Below are 16,975 nucleotides of genomic sequence, written 5' to 3' on the forward strand. Positions count from 1 at the left end.
TAGCTTTTTATTTTTATATCTTAGTTATTTAATTAAAAATTTTATTGAGTTTTACTTATACAATGATCCAACACACATCCCTTTATTAGTGTGTCCTTCTCACCACCAGATGCCCAAGAGGACTGGTCACTGAAAGGAATCTTGTCATAAATTGCCGGGAGAGATGAGACTATTATGACAATAATAGTTGGAGATAATTATTCAGGACAGGAACTGGTGTTGAAAGGAGGTAAAGAGTGCTCTCTTTGAAAAAAAAAAAAGAGTGCTCTTTTCGACAGTACATATACTAAATTGGAACAATACAGAGAAGATTAGTATGGTCCCTATGCAAGGATGACACGCAAATTCGTGAAGCATTCCATATATTTTTGTTTGTTTGTTTGTTTTTGGGCCACACTCATTTGACACTCAGGGGTTACTCCTGGCTAAGCGCTCAGAAATCGCCCCTGGCTTGGGGGGACCATATGGGACGCCGGGGGAATCGAACCGTGGTCCGTCCTACGGTAGCGCTTGCAAGGCAGACACCTTACCTCTAGCGCCACCTTCCCGGCCCCGCGTTCCATATTTTTTAAGGAAAAAAAAAAGGAGGTAGGGCCCGGAGAGATAGCACAGCAGTGCTTGCCTTGCAAGCAGCCGATCCAGAACCTAAGGTGGTTGGTTCGAATCCCGGTGTCCCATATAGTCCCCCGTGCCTGCCAGGAGCTATTTATGAGCAGACAGCCAAGAGTAACCCCTGAGCATCGCCGGGTGTGACCCAAACCAAAAAAAAAAAAAAAAAAGGAGGTAAAGAGATATGCACGATACCCTTTCAGTAACAGTATTGCGAACCATAGTACCAAAAAGGTAAAAGGGGGAAGAAAGAGAAGAAGAGAGAAGAAAAGTGTCTGTCATAGTTATTTAATTTTAACATTATGGGTTACTTAGCTTAAAATAAAAAAAGAATTAAAATTAAAAAAAAGTATGCTATTGTTCTGAGTAAAGTTGGCCATTCTTTTGATTTAATGTTCTTGTATGAACAGAACTAAATACGTTTTCAGGATAATTAGATTAAGTATATTGAAAAATATTTCTTTTTTATTTCTAGTTTGGGAGACTGTACCCATTGGTATTTAGGGGCCACACCTGGCTCTGTGCTTAGAGGCCATGCTAGAGGAGCATAGAGATGCTGGGATTCAAACCCAGGTCAAAGCTATAGCTGCATGCCAGAAAAACACCTTAATCTTGTACTATCTTTCCAAACTCTGGGAAATATTTAATATTTTTTGTTTGGGGCCCACACGCAGAGGTGCTAAGGGGTTACTCATAGCTCTGCACTCAAAAATCACTCTGGTAACCTCAGGGATCCTAAGTATCAAACTCAGGTCAGCATGGAGCAGGCCTACCCACTGTGCTATTTATCCGGCCCAGAAATATAAAATTTTTAAAAGTAATCATTTAAGTACTAACAGCATAAATGTAACATAGGTTGAAGAATAAGTTTGTCATATTTAGTAAATAAAAAATTATATCCCACGTAGTCTTTGAAACATTCTTTAAAAAGTTTTGTTATGGGGCCGGAGAGAAAGCATGGAGGTAAAGAAATCCTTGCATGCAGAAGGATGGTGGTTCGAATCCCGGCATCCCATATGGTCCCCTGAGCCTGCCAGGAGCGATTTCTGAGCATAGAGCCAGGAGTAACCCCTGAGCACTGCCGGGTGTGACCCAAAAACCAAAAAAAAAAAAAAAAAGTCTTGTTATTTTTCTAAACTGCAAGTTTAACTTAGTGTTGTATTTCATTTAGCAACTTTACCAAGAAATATTAAGAGTAATGAAAATCACTATACTAGACCATAATGAAGGTGATGGATTTTGTAATTTATTCTCTCTAAATTCTGGTGACTCAGAAGATCACTGAAGGTAGTAGTGTGTTGTCATATACCTGTAAAATCACTTTAGTTTTTTCTTTCACCTTTTCTGAGTTAATTAACACAGATTTCCTTAACTACATTAACCCTGATCCTCAGATGATTTATGTTAAACTCTGGCTAATACAATTGGCAGGGAAAACATTATAGATATAGAAACTTGGCTGGTCCAGTAAGATTCAAGAAGCTACTTAACACCCCCTGGCTGAAATGCATTTCTTCGTGTGACTCCATCTGGTTTCTTGTATGAGACTGCAAGCTGAGACCCCACAGTAGCATTGTGGTAAAATTTTTTCTTTGTTCTTATCATAAACAGTCTCAACAAGTATATTTATTATAGGAAATGGTCAAGTTTTAATAATTGAAAATAAATATTTGCCCCTGAGAAGATAGGAGCTAATTTTTAAGGGCTAAAAAAAAAAATAAGAGCAATCAGAAATGGAATAAGTGTATATTTCTGGTTTCTTTGTCTTCATTCAAAATGTTCAGTGGGAACATTTATGGGAAGTCTGAATAAAAGCAACTTAATTCTGTGATCTGTATGTATGTCTATGTTGAGGGGTATTGAGTGAGACAACCCCCCCCCCCCCACACACACAGTGTGTGTCTATTTCTGAGTCCATATGCAACAGCAACCCCTGCAGTGCTTGAGAGAACATATCTGGTGTTGGGAGATTTAAACCATGTTTGACTGCATGCAAGAAAAACAACTTAATTTCCAGACCCCACTCGTTTATATTTATTATCCAATTGTGATGCTTAAACAAGATTCTTCTGTAAATGTAAATAAAAATTCAAAATTATTATTACTATGGAAAATGTTAGACATATGCAAAAGTAGAGGGAAGTTTCATATCTACCATCCTAACAGACCATTAACTCACAGTTTATGATTTTGTCTCAATTTCCCAGTTATTGTGAAGTAAATCATAGACATCATTGAATTTTATCCCAAGTATGTTAGGACTCACTCTTTAAACCACAATACCCCAATCATACATATTTCCAAATCAGAAGTAATTTTAAATTAAATTTTAGAGCAAATTAAATAAAATATGCTAATGAGACTAAATGCTCTTTCCATATTTTGGCCAACACAAATCATTCACATTAAGAAAACAATGTGAACAAGCTTAAATGCCAATCTAGTACTATTGCAGAAGATGTAAATTTAAACACTTTGATTGGGTACTAAAATAGGTTGTTATTTTTCAGAAAATGGTTACTATTGTTCCTTCATTCATTGATCCAGCAGTTATTTATTTGCTGTTTCTTTAAGTGCAAGATACAAAGATAGATAAAATATGACTTTTTTTTAAGCCTAAGGAATAAGCAGGCACAAAGATAGAAAAAACATAGCTTTTCCCCTTAAAGCCTAAGGAATAATCTTAGTACATGAGATTCAAAGCAGAAGAAATTAGCCAAAAGTTAAGGTAAAAGGCAGAACTAACAATTGTTCTAATTGCAATACACATGCTGAGGAAATATGCACTGAAAAGAACACACGTAAAGTATGTGTGTTTTTCTGAAGTAACGGGGATGACTTTGGAGCAAAATAGTCAACATGAGCAAAAGGCATAAAGAAAACAAACTCTCAATAACAATAACAAAACAACAAAAAGCCTTGCCACACCCACCCCCTCTTTTATTCTTTTCTTTTACATTTACTTTTTTTTTCTTCTTTTAAATTTATATTTATAGCTTCTAGACAGGGGCTCCCACTTTCTTTTTTTTGTTGTTGTTGTTTTGGGTTTTTTTGCTTTTTTGGTTTTTGGTTTTTAACAGAACCATAGAACATGAATCATCTTGTTCTGCATCATATGTCTATGTCTTCCTACAAATTGAGAAAAAAAAAAGTGGATGGTACCAGGAGCAAAGCAGTCTCATGAGCATTGAGTGGAAGTAAAAAAATGATTAAACATAAATACCCAACCCAAAGTCAAGAACAACGGAATCAAAAAACCCAAACTACAACAAGCTATACACAAAAGGAACCTGTTACACTAGCAGTCCAGGGAGCTAAGAGTGGAAGTATGAGATGCATGCTGGGAACTATGGCAGCGGAAGATCAAAACTGATGGTGGAAATTGCCCAAATTCACTATCACCATGTACTATGAAAGACTTGTAATTTAATAAAAAATAAAATAAAATAAAATAAATTTTAAAAAAATTAAAAAATGAAAAGAAACTCTCTTCTAAGTTATTTATTCTTTAAGAGCAAAAAGTAGGCCTTCCATATGCTTGCAAATATTTTTTCCTAGCCCATGACTCTTGACACAATGGCAGATACAGACTATTCAAGGAGCACTTATAGCTGAATGGGTATAAAATTAACATTTTACCTGTGTTTATTAATATTGATTAAGACATGAAGATCTTAAGAATCTGTATCCTCAAAAGAAAAGGTCAAACAAGGCAAATATTTTAGAAATATGCTGCTTCCATTATTTTTTGAACATACACGCATTGACCTAATAATAAGCAGACATGGAATTTGCTTCACTGACCCTTTGTTTTAAACAAAAGCTTGGTTGAAACTTTGTTATATTGCAAAATGATTGAAAATTTTAAAATAATTGAAATTTTGTCACTAAAATAAATGTGTGTATGTGTAGCATACATATCAAATCTAAATCTAAACTTAAGTAGCTGTCTGTAATCATTATAAGGGTGATACTATCCTGAGTCAAATTAGTCCTATCTTTTCTAGGGCAGGAGATCTGTATATTTACCACAGGCTAGCATATAGCAAATTTAAATGGAGTCATTTTCCATATCGTTTTGTTTATTTACATAGACCCTATTAGACCCTTTTAAAGACTTTAGTGTGGCTGCTGCAGACAGTTAGTTTACACCAAGTCTTTCTTGGCAAGACTTGAAAGCAAACAGAAAATGGTATAAACAATTGTGTGATTATACACTGCCAAATACTGTGCATCTGGGAAGACAAACAAAACTTATTAAACAGACAACAAATAGCTGAAGTAAATATTAAATATGTTAACTCTACAAAATACAGGGCTGGATCTTGTCAATGTCTTATTAATTCAACACAGCTGGATTAAAATAAAAAGAGTCATTTAGACTTAAAAGGAGGGGATCCCCAAGTTAGAATGTCTGGTTTCTGTTCCTGTCTCCATCACTAATTCACTAAATGACATTGATTATTGCTTTGATTTTTGTTTTAATTTTCCCATCAATGGCAAGAGAATTTCAGGGCTGCTCTTGACAGATGGGAGGGAGGATGGTCACCATATGCCTTCCCCAAGAAGGAACAAAAGAGAACCATTGTTTGCATACCTCCCAGTTCACCCTGCAGTTTCCACAATTTTCTGCCTTTTGGAAATTGAGATGGTCTATGTAAGGACTGGTAAGGGAGCTGATACAGCAAGCTAGGTCACTGCCATGGCCATAGCCAGGTTTGGAACGAGAACACAGAATGGGGACATAATTACTAATGACATAATTGCTAAGTACAATTCTACTTCTAAGTGAACATAGAATAAGAAACAAAAAGTGTGAGAGACCATGACAGCCCTAAAGTCATACAGCACAGTGGTCCCACCACTCAAGTCTGGTGGAGGATGTGGTGTTGGAATGGTGTCAGTGTTATACCATCGTTAGTATTAGTAAATCTATAAAGATGTTAAAAAAACATAAATTTTAGTCATGCATATTTTTGACCATCTTTATTTTCTTTTTTAAAATTTATTTTGAGGGCCAGAGAGATAGCATGGAGGTAAGGCATTTGCATTGCATGCAGGACAGCGGTTCGAATCTCAGCCTGCTAGGAGTGATTTCTGAGCGTAAAGCCAGGAGTAACCCCTGAGCGCTGCCAGGTGTGACCCAAAAACCAAAAAAAATTTTTTTTGAATCACTATGGCCTTCTTTGACTATTCTTAATGATTTACTTGAAAATAAAGACTTATCAATGAATTATTAAATCTTGCTTTATCTGCCCTGGTCCATTTTCTTTGCTGCTGCCCTAAATTTCATACACTTCATATGTTAGAATTTCCACAATTCTCTAGATTAGAAATTGACTTCTCATAAAAAATGATGTAAAGATGATGTGATTACAATCTGGCTTCTCATAAGGATGATGTGAAAATATTTAAAAATTCTCGGTGCCCAGTCTTGCACCTAGAATCTTTGAGGGTGGAATTAAAACATTTGTAGTTTTGAAGTGCTCTAGGTGGCTACAAACTATAGTCATTTTAATAAACATCTAATGATAGTCTAAATAACTGATAATAATTTAAATTATGAGGCTGGAGCTACAGCACAGCGGTAAGGTGTTTGCCTTGCACGCAGCCAACACCGGTTGGAATCCCTGTTCAAATCCTGGCATCCCATATGGTCCCCTGAGCCTGCCAGGAGCTACTTCTGAGGACAGAGCCAGGAGTAACCCCTGAGCACCGCCTGGTGTGACCCAAAACAAAACAAAAAATTTAAATTAGTGGTTTTTTCCATCTTGGAGACTCACTTGAATGATGGGGTATTTTAAACTTTATATTTGCCTAGGTTTTGCAGTGCAGTGCTTCAATGCTTCCTTCTCTAATGCTTTCATATTAATTAAGGCATTCCTATCTCTCCCTCGCTCCTCTCCCCCACTTCTCTCTGCAATAGCATTTGTTTCCATTGCATCCAAAGTGAACTTCTAAAACATAAATCTAATCTTTAATTATTCGAACACAATTTTCACACTTGGCACACTGAAACAAAATGCATGACTGCAATGCATGATTCCACTACCACCATGCAATGTCAGAGAAAGGGGGTGAGTTGGGGAACCTTCCACAGTTAGAGTCATACTATTTAACATCTGAAAATAGACAGCGTTAAGTTACTGTTACTTTATTTTCAGCAGACCCTATACTTTTTATCTGATGTGCCTAGACATTCTCATTTTTGGACTTTTGTGTATACTTTCCCCCTGGTATCCATGGCATCCCAGGTAACCCTCCCAGGAGGTTAATTTTGGAGGGGAGGGAGGGTAAAGTGCTTTGTTTTTTTGTTTTTATTGTTGTTTTTAGCAGGCTCTTGCTTTCTGTATGCTTCTTCCTTTGAAAATATCTTATTTTGGGAGGCAGGAGTGATAGAGCAGCAGTAAGTCGTTTGCCTTGCGCGCGGCTGACCCAGGACGGACCTGGTTTCAAACCACAGCGTCCCATATGATCCTCCAAGCCAGGAGAGACTTCAGAGCCCATGGCCAGGAGTAACGGGTGTGGCCCCCCCAAAAAATAAATAAATAAATAAATAAACCCAAAAAACCCCAAACAACAAAAAAAAATCATCTTATTTTGAAAAAAAAAAGGAAGAGAGAGAGAAAAACAGAGAGAGAGAGAGAGAGAGAGAGAGAGAGAGAGAGAGAGAGAGAGAGAGAGAGAGAGAGAGAGAGAGAGAGAGGCAGAGAGAGAGAGAGAGAGAGAGAGCAGGATAAAAACTGCGGAATTGGTGACAGGAAATAAACACTGGTGAAGGAATGGGTATTGGAACATTGTATGACTGAAACTTAATTGCCAACAACTTTTTAACGGTACCTCATGGGGATTTAATAAAATAATTCTTTTATATTTCCGGGCCCGGAGAGATAGCACAGCGGCGTTTGCCTTGCAAGCAGCCGATCCAGGACCAAAGGTGGTTGGTTCGAATCCCGGTGTCCCATATGGTCCCCCGTGCCTGCCAGGAGCTATTTCTGAGCAGACAGCCAGGAGTAACCCCTGAGCACCGCCAGGTGTGGCCCAAAAACCAAAAAAAAAAAAAAAAAAAAAAAAAAAAAAAAAAAAAAAAAAAATAATTCTTTTATATTTCTAAAATTTATTTTATTTCAACATCGGTTTACAAGGCTGTTCATAATACAGTTGTCTTTTTCTCTCACAGTTACAAAGTTGTTCAGGATTAAGTTTCAATATGATGTACAACAAACACCCTTTACCAATGTATATTTCCCACCACCAGTGATGCCAGTTTCCCTCCCACCCTCTGTTCTGTGGCAGACATTCTCTCTCTCTCTCTCTCTCTCTCTCTCTCTCTCTCTCTCTCTCTCTCTCTCTCTCTCTCTCTCTCTCTCTCTCTCTCAGACACTGAGGTGTTTTTTTTTGGGGGGGGGCACACCCGGCGGTGCTCAGGGGTTACTCCTGGCTGCCTGCTCAGAAATAGCTCCTGGCAGGGGGACCATATGGGACACCGGGATTTGAACCAACCACCTTTGGTCCTGGATCGGCTGTTTGCAAGGCAAACGCCGCTGTGCTATCTCTCCGGGAACACTGAGGTTTTTAATAAATAAAATAATTTTAATATCTTTTTCAAGTAATGCTACCCTGTGTTTTGTCCTCTAACATATATTTATTTAATTTTTAATTTTATTTTAGGCACCATGGCTTACAAACTATTATTATTAGGGTTTCATAAATAAAATATTTCAGTATCACATTTATTTATATTTGTGTTCATAGCTTTTACCACTAGCAGAAACCATTTTTTTTTGCTAGCTTGTCTATTTGGTGCACATTTCTCCCTATGAAATGTAATTAATATCTACAATGGCTAAGAATTTTTTTATTTCTGGAACAGTGCCTAGAACATAGCAGGGACTCATAGATGAATAAATGAATGAGCAAATGCATATACCACATCTTCAAACAGATTAGTTACAAAGCTATCAGAAAGAAGACACTTATATCAGCCAGGTTTCTCAAATAAAGCAATACACATATACATTTTTGCTTTAATTAACTTAAACTTGAAATCTAAGATTCCTTATATCGTATTAGCCTACAATTATATTGGGTCACATGAAACATTAATAATTTTTTTTCTTTTTTTAGTAAAAGTAATCACTTCAAATTGTCAAATATAGCAAATAAAAATACAACAGTCAAGATAAAATTGAATTTCAAATAAACAACAAATCATTGTTTTGCTATCAGCAAATCATTACTTGCTTTTCTGAAATTTAAATTTGATGGGTGCCCTGTATTTCACTGGACAATCTTAATCCAAATGTAATAACATTTATTTTGATACAGGAGTAAGAATGGAGTAAGATAAGTTGAGTTTGGAAATTAACTCAACCAAGGTTAATTGAACTTGGGGAAATTAATTCATTTGGTCAGGGTCTGGATTTTCCCTTCCTAAAATAGGCATACTAATGACCTAATTAGGGGATAACTAGGACAGGGAACATAGGGGATGAAAAAATTTTCTCTTAGAGTAAAATAATTGGAGAGGATGGGCCTGGGACATGAACATGAGCAGCCAAGTGCCAGATTTCTTTATCTTCTGTCTGACTCTGTTTTGGCATGGTCTTGGCCATAGGAGACATTTGCATGCAGATTTTTTTTTTTTTTGGTTTTTGGGCCACACCCGTTTGACGCTCAGGGATTACTCCTGGCTATGCACTCAGAAATCGCCCCTGGCTTGGGGGGACCATATGGGACGCCGGGGGATCGAACCGTGGTCCGTCCTACGCTAGCGCTTGCAAGGTAGACACCTTACCTCTAGCGCCACCTTCCCGGCCCCTGCATGCAGATTTAATGAGAGTAAAGAAGTGTTTACTCACCTCCCCAGTAAGAAAGGCATTAAAAGGTATGAAAACAATAGGACAGTAGGGAAGTCACTTGCTTTGCATGCAGAAGACCCTAGTTCAATCCCTGATATATGTTCCCTGAACCCCATTTGGAAGTTACTCACGGCATAGAGCCAGGGACTGCTGTATCTAATGAATCACTAAAGGCTTAAGCACTGCCAGATGTGCCCCAACGCCCAAAAGAAAAAAGGGAAGGACAATCACTCCCTCCCCTGGTTTTCTATTATTTTTTAGGGAGCTCAAGGGGTTGGCCATAACGATTTGTTCCTCAAAAATCTGGAAATTGAGCTCCTATATGATCCAGCTGTACTAGTCCTAGGGATATACCCTAGGAACACAAAAACACAACACAAAAATGCCTTCTACACACCTGTATTCATTACAGTGCTATTTTACAATAGCCAGAATATGGAAACAACCCAGATGCCCTTCAACAGATGAGTGGCTAAAGAAACTGTGGTACATATACACAGTGGAATACTCTGTACCGTCAGGAAAATTGAAGTGATGAAATTTGCATATACATGGATAGACATGGAAACTATTATGCTGAGTGAAATAAGTCAGAGGGAGAGAGACTCAGAATAGTCTCACTCATCTGTGGGATTTAAGAAAAATAAAAGACAATATTGTAATAATACCCAGAGACAATAGAGATGAAGGCTGGAAGGACCATCCCACAATATGAAGCTTACCACAAAGAGTGGTGAATACAGTCAGAGAAATAACTACACTAACAACTATTATGACAATAGTAGTGAATGAGAGAAATAGAATGCCTGTCTTGAATACAGGCAGGGGGTGAGGGGAGAGAGACGGGGGGGAGGGGGGGGGTGAGGGGGGGAGGGCATTGGTGGTGGAAAGGCTGCACTGGTGAAGGAGGGTATTCTTTTTATAACTGAAACCCAAGTACAAACATTTTTGTAATTATGGTGTTTAAATAAATATTTATAAATAATAATAAAGAATTTATTCAATAAATACTTAAAATGTTTACAGGAAAAAAAAAGAGTAAACCCCATCTTTGTTTTGGTTTTTGGGTCACACTTAAAAAATACTCGGGTCTTACTCCTGGATCTGTGCTCTGGCTCACTACTGGTTTTTCTCTGGGGACCGTATGGGATGATATAAGCACAGGTCAGGTGCATGCAAGGAAAGTGCTCTACTGAAGTACTATTGTTCCTCTCCTTTTTTCAAGTTAATGTGCCATTAATTACAGTGCTATAAATGCGTGTTTCATGTATAAGTCATTCCAACACCACACTAACACTAGAGTGTCCATTTCCCTCCACTAATGGTCCTCCCATCTCTATTGCCCCCCTTTCTCCAAATAACCTCAGTTGTGTAAATCAGGGGTCTGATTCAAACATCACCTTTCTTTCTTTCTTTCTTTTTTTTTTGTTTTTGTTTTGGGGTCACATCCGGCAACGCTCAGGGGTTACTCCTGGCTCAATGCTCAGAAATCGCTCCTGGCAGGCTCAGGGGACTATATGGGATGCCGGGATTCGAACCATTGACCTTCTACATGTAAGCCAAATGCCTTGCCTCCATGCTATCTCTTTGGCCCCCAAACATCACCTTTCTTAATAGAGTTATTAAAGTGTTTAAAATTAAATTAACAAATTGATAAATAACCATAAATATAGAGATTGTATGGCAATCAACAGAAGAACTAGACATTAAGAATCTTTTTTATGATAAAACTGAAAGAACTTGGGTGAATAAACTGATTTCATTAAGAGCTGCCTTTTAATTTACTCAAATTTACATGATTATGTTGATAAAGAATTAATAAAAGATGGTGCTATTGTAGCACAAAGGTGAGGCCCAAATTTTACTTTTAGGCAAAAGTTACTAGTAGTCTTAATATTATTCAATGAGCTTTCAGAAGATTGACATAGCTATTTAATCTGTTAAAAGTTGTTTTTTGTGGGGCCGGAGAGATAGCATGGAGGTAAGGCGTTTGCCTTTCATGCAGGAGGTCATCGGTTCGAATCCCGGCGTCCCATATGGTCCCCTGTGCCTGCCAGGAGCAATTTCTGAGCCTGGAGCCAGGAATAACCCCTGAGCACTGCCGGGTGTGACCCAAAAACCAAAAAAAAAAAAAAAAGTTGTTTTTTGTGTATGTTACATGTGTTTCAAAAGACTTAGTAGCTATTTGACCAAATTCAACTTGCTAAGCAAAAAAGAATAAAGGAAGATAAAAAGTCAAAAACTTTGAGGTCATATCTTTGATGAGTTAAGTAATGGATAAAGTATCCAAGAGCTTGAACGCTATGATCTTATGTAAATACCTCAATACTATGTGTGGAGAAAAACATTCAATCATCTCTCACACCCAATTTTCCTGGCTTCCCATCTTCCCATTGTTCCCTGATTTACACCTCTTTACTGAGGGCTTTTGTGTGTGTGTGTGTGTGTGTGTGTGTGTGTGTGTGTGTGTGTGTGCGTGTGTGTGTGTGGTTTTTGGGTCACACCCAGCAGTGCTCAGGGAAAACTCCTGGCTCCATGCTCAGAAATTGCTCCTGGCAGGCATGGGGGACCATATGGGATGCCCGGATTTGAACTGGTGACCTTCTGCATGAAAGGCAAACACCTTACCTCCATGCTATCTCTCTGGCCCTGGACTTGTTATTTAAGACTAGGCAACCTATCGTTTTTTATTTTTCTTCAATTTTCATCTGTATTACATTTCCCTTTCACATATGTAATATTATCTCCTATGGTGCACTTACCCACTGCTAAATTTAAAGAAGATTCCCATCTGCCAGGGATAGGTAGGTATTAAAAGGTTCCCATCTGCCAGGGATATGTGTTTATTATTAATATGGGGCCGGAGTGATAGCACAGCAGTAGGGCATTTGCCTTGCATGCAGCTGACCTAGGACGAACCCAGATTCAATCCCAGCATCCCATTTGGCCCCTCAAGCCTGCCAGGAGCACTTTCTGAGCATAGAGCCAGGAGTAACCCTTGAGTGCCACCAGGTGTGGCAAATTTTTTTTTACTTTATTTAAAGAATATGTATCAAATAGTTAACATCATTAATCATAATATGTTTATTTATAAATAGGTAGGGGTAACATTATTAAAATAGAAAAATAAAGAGAAAAGAGTACAGCAACAAGAAGATTTGTAAAAAAAATTATTGTAACTTGTAATGTGGTCGTTAAGTCATTTTCAGGTGGATTAGTAAGTTCTTGTTGCTAGTTGAGCAGTCTGGTACTTCGTTTCTTTCTGAACATTATATGGCTTCAGATGCACATTGGCATCTAAATTGGTGTGTGTTCCTTTGGGGTGACAGCATTAAACAGATATGAAGTTATACTGTTCAGGAATTCCAAGCTCTATTGCTTTTACTGTGAATTTTGTAGGATATGGTTTTGCTGCCAGGTCTTCTGGAAGTATGAAATGGATATGGAGAGTACCCACACTCACTCTAAAACAATTTCTATTTAGGGGCCAGAGCAATAGCACAGCAGTATGGTGTTTGCCTTGCACGCGGCCAACACAGGATGGAACCTGGTTCGAATCCCAGCATCCCGTATGGTCCCCCGAGCCTGCCAGGTGTGACTTCTGAGTGCAGAGCCAGGAGTAACTCCTGAGAACCACTAGGTGTGACCCCAAAACCAAATGAATAAATAAATAAATTCCTTTTTTTTTTAGACTAAATACTGGCATACATGGAGTTTTGATCAGATTGATATCTCTGCAGTGAGCCATAGATAAATGGTGAAGCAGGACCAATGGTGAAAAGGTGATTCAGGGTGATGGGAACAGCTGACTAGGCTTTGGCAGGGTAGGGACTTGGCCCACCCTCTCCTCCCAAGATGGGTAACTTTCAACTGTGTGGCTTGTGCATTCATAATTTTTCATGGTTTGGTTTACATTTCTTTGGAGAACAGGGTGAGTCTAGGGAGCTGGCTTAGTACAGGCATAGTGACTGTGTTTGTCTATTTTGATTTTTAAAATTGCAATTAAGGTCACATAGTTACAACTGTGTCAATATTTATGGCTTTATATATGAGGTTACTGCACCTTCACCAAACCAAAATGCCCCCAAGACCTTCTACCTCTGTTAGTGTGTCACTTCTAGATTCTTTCTTCCTCCCTCCCCTGCTTATAGTCTCAATTTTATAATCCAAGGTTCATAGTCATTTCATAAATATATTTCCTTGTTTTATGTCTATGTCTATTACAGATGAATGAGATCATGCTATAAATTTCCTTGTCCCTCTGTTTTATTTCACTTAATGTGTCATCCCTTCCAGTTCCTTTTTTAGTTATGTACAATGGCAAGATTTTATCTATTATCAAATTAATGTGTCTTATTTTGTACAGATTCACTAGAGAGAAGAAGAGTAAATCTTCCTGACCCACATGTTAGCTGAATACAAATAACTAACATAGGTTGGGAGTGGTCATTGAAGTAAACTCTTCTTTCTCATTCAAGGAGTTTTCTCTTAGCCTTTCTTAACTTGATATTACCCTACTTGCAAAGAAACTGGCCTCCTTTAGAGAAATAAAGGTGGGGAACAGTATGAGTCTCCAAATTAGGAATTTCTGTAAGCCTGTCCCTCCCCTACAGAAATTTTGAGCAGACACCCTGCTCTCATAGATGTTTTGAGGGCAGTTAAGTGTGGAGGCCATGAAGGTTGTGACCAAAACCAAACAAAACAGTTATCCAAGGTATGTTATTAATTTGTCCACAATACACTTTATGATGGGCTTCAGCCTGGAATGAGTGCAGTCAGACAAGAAAAGTACTTTTATTGAAAAATCTATCTTCTTACCTTAAAATCAATGTCAAAAATTTCTGTGAGTGCTAAAATGTTAAGTAAAATTCTTTAAACAAACAACGATAAACAAGGAATGTAAGGGGCCAGAGCAATAGCACAGCAGTAAGACATTTGCCTTGCACGCAGCCAACACAGGACGAACCACAGTTCTAATCCTGGCATCCCATATGGTCCCCCAAGCCTGCCAGGAGTAACCCCTGAGCGCTGCAGGGTGTGACCCAAAAACCAAAAAAAAAAATTAATGTGAATACATACTGTAGTTTTCAAGTCAACCACATTTTCCTCATGAATTCTTACTGACTTTCCATGACCACTTTTCTTTCATAATACTTAAAGTTTTCTTCAGAAAAATAGCTCTTTTCTGGGGGCCAGAGTAGTGGCGCAGCCACCAAGGCAAAGGGTATTTACCTTGCATGCGGCTGGTCAAGGTCGATCCCCTGGCGTCTCATATAGTCCCCTAAGCCAGGAGCAATTTCTGACCCCAGAGCCAGGAGTGACAACTGAGTGTCACTGGGTGTGTCCCCCCCAAAAAAAAGATGGATAGAGAAGTTCTGTACACAGACTTCTGCAATCAAAGCAAAATCTTAAAAATTTTAGATTAGTAAGAGAGATTCACTTAAAATCTTGGCAAATATGAAGTGAAATGAAAGTCCCAGGAAGATTGGAGAAAAAGGCATGCCCCATGCAAAAAAAAAAAAAAACCCACCATGAAGTAGTAACATAAAAGTGATCATGGTCTCTTTGTTGGTTCCAGTTTGCTCAATACTTTAAAGAATGAAAATATTGAGTAATGAAGATGCTCAGACTCAGTTTATAGAAAAGTAGAAGAGAAAAACAGGAGTAGAAGGGGAAAGAGATGGCTGTAAGCTACCTGGCTTAGCTCTATCCAGCCCTAGTCTTAAGAAATTGTGACATAGTGGCACTGGGGCCTTTTTTTTATTTTTATTTTTATTTTTTTTGGTTTTTGGGCCACACCCGTTAATGCTCAGGGGTTACTCCTGGCTATGCGCTCAGAAGTTGCTCCTGGCTTGGGGGACCAAATGGGACACCGGGGGATCGAACCGCGGTCCGTCCAAGGCTAGCGCAGGCAAGGCAGGCACCTTACCTTTAGCACCACCGCCCGGCCCCATGGGGCCCTGTTTTAACTCAAGATTTTCATTTTGCCTTTCAGATCAGGAGTCCCTGTGAAGCATACAGCTACAAAACGGCCACACATTTCCTTTTCTCTTTCTCTTTTTTAAAATTTTTTAAGTTGTTCATAACATAGTCATTTTAGGCTTTAAAGGTTCAAATATCGGGGCCGGAGCAATAGCACAACCGTAGGGTGTTTGCCTTGCATGCAGTTGCTCCAGGATGGATGGTAGTTCGAATCCCAGCATCCCGTGCCTGCCAAGAGCTATTTGTTTGTTTGTTTGTTTGTTTTGAGCCATACCTGGTGACGCTCAGGGGTTACTCCTGACTATGCACTCAGAAATCGCTCCTGGCTTGGGGGACCATATGGGACACCAGGGGATTGAACCGCGGCCTGTCCTAGGCTAGCACCAGCAAGGTAGACACTTTACCACTCTGTGCCACTGTGCCGGCCTCTGCCAGGAGCAATTTCTGAGCACAGAGCCAGGAGTAACCCCTGAGCGCCACCAGGTGTCCCAAAAACAAAAACAAAACAAAAAATTTTAAAAAAAAGTCAACATTATCATATGACCTGACTCAGGCCTCAGAAGAACAGGCATTGTCCATTCACCTCTGAACCAGGGATGCCATCTACGAAACAACTAGGGTTGTCTATAACATCATTTGGAAGCAACCCTCTACCAGAGAAGACCCTACCGCTGCTGTGGCATTGACCTACTCAAAACAGACTTCCCTTAACATCCAGGAGACTTAACAACAACGGCCTGCTTTCAGGACCAGGGTTCTCTGCATTGCCCTCTAATTGTAAGGTGAAACTAGAGGACGCTCCACATCATCCTGACTTTAATGTACAATATCCAGATTCCAGAATCTTTAATACAGAACCTGTATTAACCTGACATCAACAACTGTGACTGTGTGAAAAAAAAAAAGTGTTTTGGCACTACAAGGACTTTGCTTGAACAACCTAGTATGCCTGGAGCCTTGAGTTGGCCTTATGCCAGAAAACTTCAGGGGTAAGATATCCTTGTTATTAGGCCAAGGCTTTTCCTTTCCATGTCCCCCATATTTTGCTGGGCCTATGCAAACAACAATTGTCACTCTAACACCATTTTTACTGTACTTCTTGAACTCTTATCCTTAAAAGAGAGAGGAGGAAGAGGGGGAGGTGGAGGAGAAGGAGAAGGAGGAGAAGAAGAGAAGAAGAGGAGGAGGAGGAGAAGAAGAGAAGAAGAAGAGGAGGAGAAGAAGAAGAAGAGAAGAAGAGGAGGAGGAGAAGAGAAGAACAGAAGGAGGAGGAGAATAAGAAGAAGAGGAGAGGAGGAGGAGGAGGAGGAGGAGGAGAAGAAGAAGAAGAAGAAGAAGAAGAAGAAGAAGAAGAAGAAGAAGAAGAAGAAGAAGAAGAAGAAGAAGAAGAAGAAAAGCTTATTAAACTTCTGCTGGGTGTTTAATGAGTTAATTGGTCATTCAATGATTTTCTTTTTTTTTTTTTTTTTTTTTTTTTTTTTTGGTTTTTGGGCCACACCCGTTTGACGCTCAGGGGTTACTCC

General features: G+C 39.0%; 1 non-coding gene across 1 annotated transcript; it reads left to right on the top strand.

Moving 5' to 3' along the window:
- The first annotated feature begins 262 nt into the window (after positions 1–262).
- On the top strand, positions 263–368 carry LOC126007396 (U6 spliceosomal RNA). Its single transcript, XR_007494972.1, has one exon. It is a non-coding gene; the product is annotated as a U6 spliceosomal RNA (small nuclear RNA).
- The last annotated feature ends 16,607 nt before the right edge of the window (positions 369–16,975 follow it).

The sequence above is a fragment of the Suncus etruscus genome, chromosome 4, assembly GCF_024139225.1.
Source record: "Suncus etruscus isolate mSunEtr1 chromosome 4, mSunEtr1.pri.cur, whole genome shotgun sequence".
Taxonomy (NCBI): domain Eukaryota; kingdom Metazoa; phylum Chordata; class Mammalia; order Eulipotyphla; family Soricidae; genus Suncus; species Suncus etruscus.